Source organism: Sitodiplosis mosellana, unplaced genomic scaffold (assembly GCF_009176505.1).
Source record: "Sitodiplosis mosellana isolate CC-2019 unplaced genomic scaffold, AAFC_SMos_1.0 Smas_scaffold_6226, whole genome shotgun sequence".
NCBI classification, from domain to species: domain Eukaryota; kingdom Metazoa; phylum Arthropoda; class Insecta; order Diptera; family Cecidomyiidae; genus Sitodiplosis; species Sitodiplosis mosellana.
The window spans coordinates 18,268,259-18,273,004 of NW_022601467.1; positions in this window are offsets into that span (position 1 = coordinate 18,268,259).

Below are 4,746 nucleotides of genomic sequence, written 5' to 3' on the forward strand. Positions count from 1 at the left end.
AGAGAGAGAGAGAGAGAGAGAGAGAGAGAGAGAGAGAGAGAGAGAGAAGAGAGAGGAGAGAGAGAAAGGAGAAGAAATGAAGCAAATTCATAAAATTGTTGATTTCGATGTTCTTTATCATAAAAAAAACGGTAGATCAAATGCAAGTTGAATATTTAATGCTCCAAAATCGGAAATGTTTAGTTTCTATCGCGTTTTCTGCGTTTTTTTAAACATAAAAATAAATCAAACAAAATGAAATCAAATTAAAATGAAATGTGTAAAAATTTAAAAATAATGAAAATAAAATAAAACAGGATAGCCAGTTACCGCGTTTCCATCCGTGCCGTTATAAATAAATTTTAAAAGAAAAAACAAAACTGATTGAACATAAGTAAAGTTGAACAAGAAAGAAAACATACAAATTATATCGCGTCGTTCATTTTAGCTTTCTTCCGGTGAACGAAACAAAGTGCTTTGTAAACAAATATCTTAACGTTAATTTAAAAAAAAAACAAGTGAAACACTCATACGGAGATGATGAAGAAACAAACAAACAAAACACATAATTTATAAATACTAAGATAAGGGGAAAACATTCGGGTGATCGTCGGTATTTTTCGCGTCGCGTTTTTCAAACCAATTGTAAAATTGTAACAAAAGTAAATATAAACAAACAAATGAGATATATCGCGAATTTATCAAAACAAACACACAAAAAAATGAATATACAGGATTCGTCCCCAAAATCCTTCGGTTCGTCGCGCGTACATTTAATTTTACCGACCTTTTTAGCATTAGAACATTTTGAACATTTTTTTTGTCTTATATTTTTTCTTTTCTGTAATTTATCTATTAATCTAATTAACTACTAAAACGAATTGAACGGTGGTGACAAAACAAGCAGAATAGATTTAAAGGAAAAATGAAGAAGGAAAAAAAACAGAGAAACTTTTAAAAAAGAATGTTATGCGAATAGGTGTTATTTAAAACGAATTTAGTTGTTTAAGTTTAATTTAACTGAAAAAAAGAAGAAGATGAAATCAACTCTGAGATACAACAACAGCAACATAAAGTGAATCCAATTAACGGTTAGGGAAAATATAATGGAAGAAAACCACACAATTTATACAATTCAGGAGATTTTTTTTTATATGTTGATGAGCAAAAAAACAAAACAAAAACAAACGAGAGTAGTAGTTGTAATTGCAGTTCAAGTGTCAAATAATAGATGAATTATTAAACAAGCAGCCAAAAAGAAACAAACGATTCAAATCATACAAAAACCACACACAACAACTCACACTCACACCGATAGAACATCATGTCAATGTTTTAAACAAAAATTGCACTAAATGAAATACAAACACATAGAAGAATCTATGTGGTGGCCCAACATGCTCCGGTGCACCATACGACTTAATTCGGGACGCAACTCCACACAAAAAAAAATGCGATTCCAAATGGTTGAGTTACAAAGAGAAGGGAAGTGGGCTTGATGTCGACTTTTCTTCCATATGTGTAGATCAACTTTGGAAGTGTGATTAAAAAATGCCAAGCATTTGAATATGTGGAGTACGACCTCTCTCTCGCCATCGTCAAGCCGATCATCTATTTGGTGCGGGCCAAACAAAAAAGATTAAGACCATTGTCTAGAATTTATTCAAAGGTGAAAACAACAATGAATATTAACCGTACGTACCTAAAAAAAACTCATACTGTGTTCTTCAGCAAACGCAGTCGCGTCGCGAATAATGAAAAATAAAAATCAAATTTAATCGTTACTATAAACAAGAAGATAAGATGAAAAACAAATGCTAATAAACACTAATAACAAATTTCGGGTGATTTTTATCGTATAACTCCTAATTTCTTGTGTATTTATTATTATCTGCTCGATGATTTATTCTCCCTCGATTTCAAATTTTTTTTTTTGCTAGAAATTTCAAAAAAAAAAAAAGGTATTATAAAAAGGAAAGAAAAAAAAAACGAAACACACAGACACATAGTGAACGAAAAGGAAAAGAAATTCTCATTTAAATAGTGAATGAATGTGGCCAGTGCATGAATGTGTTATGTAAATATTGTAGCTCTTCTATTTAAAGAAACAAAAAAAAACAACAAAAACAAAGAAAAAATTACACAAAAAACTGAGGGAAACAAAACATGAACTATTTATAAAATGCTTCAAATAAAGAAAAGAGAAAAAAATATATAACAAAAAACCTGCATGTAAGAAGAAGATCTACTTGAAATTGAACTTGTATTCGATTCAACAATTGATCGTAATTTTCGCCATTTTCATTCATTTTACTTGAGATCAACAACAACAACAACACTTGAAATTGATCGGTTGAATTGATGGAATGTGAGAAAAAAAAACGAAACATGGCTAGAAATTATTATTACACTAAAGTCGATAGTAAATTGATTTAAAAAAATTGATACAAAAATCCTCTTCCCTCCGTTTTACTGTCCAATTTTCAAAATCCGATTTCTTGGGAATGTCAACGAATGAAATTTTTTTTTAATCGCCATTATTTTTGCTAGCATTTTTTTCTTCTTTTTTTCATATGTGATCCTTTCATTGCTGTTTCACTTAATGACGACGAATCACAGTGATTCAGAATACATTTTTCACAATTTAACCCCACCAAATGTGTCATTGTGCGCGAATCAAATCACAAACGATTCAATCGCTGACATTTTCGGAACAAAATTTAAGCATAAAAGAAATTTCAATGGAGAAAAAGAGTAAAACATTCAAATTGGTAACAATGTAAACAATACAAAACCTAAATTGAAATGAAAAGTAACATATAATGTGTAATAATCCAGTAGTGGACTTTGTAGCTCATCATCATCATCATCTCTAGCAAAGCTATACATCGTAGTATAAAATCAATCTTGTGCGCATTCGGAACATGTGAAGAAAACAAAATTTAAATAAAATTGAACCATTGGTTAATCAACTAAATCATGAACGACTTGTCGTTCAATAACACCATCCCCCCCTCATCTAATTGGAAATACAACAAAGAAATAAAAACGAACCAACTCAAAACAGTCCATCAACAAATTCCATTTTCAAAATATGGAAAATTCACGAATTATCAAGTATTTTTGGAATTGGAACATTGATGTTTATTGTAATTTAAGCATTGTAGCTTAACAAACTCAGAATAAAAGAAAAACCACAAGTTCAATGGCAAATAAAAATCACAACGGCGTTTCATTTTTTCAAGTTGAACAACAATTATTCCAGGTCTCCTTATCTGTTGACGTGATATGGTGACCGGTCATATTTCCCGCAGTCATAACTTCCCCCATACAAAGTGAATGGAGAATTTATGGCCGAAATATAGGGGAAAATAATTCCATTTCAAATTTGGACATAACTTCCCCGAAAAAAGTGAGTAAAGACAATCATCAACAGAATTAAACGGTTAAATTTTAATCACTTGCTTTCTTTTATTAATAAATTGAATAAAAAAACCAAAACTTTGCAATAAATAACAATAATGCAATGGATGTTGGCAAGAATTGAATCATAAAACTACGGAATAAATCAAGTGTTTAATCTTTATTCTCTGCTAAAAAGCTGCTTTAGCATGAATGTTCGCAAAACTGAGGAAAAAATTGAATGTGAGATACCAATTCGTATGAGAAACATAAAAGTTGGCTGAAAATGTTGTATTTCAGCTAATTAATCATATTTCAAAAGACCAAATGGATCCAATGCTTGAAAAAACAATATTCATGTATTTTTTCTAGCGATTTCAACACAAATAATTGTTTGTCAACACGGAGATATGTTGCTATTGCACGCCAAAAGCTTGATGAATTACGAAAGATTCTAATTAAGCCGAAATCCGTCTTCTTGTATGCCCATTTTGTCGCCAAATAAGCTTCTTCATCGACGTACAACTTGATCTTCTTTGCATTTGCCAATTTCTGACGTATCCTTTTCAGCGCTGGCAAATCAATAATTTTGGTGGTTTCGTTGAAGTAATCTCCTCTTTCGAAGAAAAAACGGTTGTTACGGTTGTAATGTAAATTGTTTCTATGTTGGCTGCTCGACTAAAGAGTGGTGCAATTCGATCAAAACTGACTTTACCAAATACAATCTGTTTAAGTTTGGTGAGATTATTTGCAGAAGCTTCCATGTCATTGAATAGAAAACCATATGCTCAATATGAAGCTCTCCAAGGTTTTCCAAATCAGGAAAGTTGAATTCTTTGACAATAAATCGCAGTTCAAGGAATACATAAAGTAGATTTAGAATTGTCAACGCTTCTTGCCTCGCTGTACTCGAAAAGTTCAATTGCAATCTTTTGTACACTCTGCGCCTCTGGAGTTTTTTCAGACGGATGCATAAGCAAATATAATTGTATTCATCAGTACACCATTGGTTTTTCCCAAGTATATCAATCTCCAAGACGTCCAAGGAAACTTTAGTGGTCATCATCGAATATTGATTTTCCGAAAGACATTCCACGTTGATTGTAAATTTGCGTATGTTTGAATTAAGCTCCAAGAAAGTCGTTAAACCGTCACAGGTGTTGGATAACATCCACTCTAGATGTTCCGAATTTGGATATTTCTGATTCATCCAATCGGTCCCGACACATATGCTTTGTTTTCTTAACAGCTTCAGGTTTGGACAGTGAGCGAGCAAGTTTTCGTGGAAATTTCCATTGAAAATCCCTCCATATATTTCCAAGATTTCAACCTTTCTCAAAGTCGCCTTCATGCGCTCGATCTTAG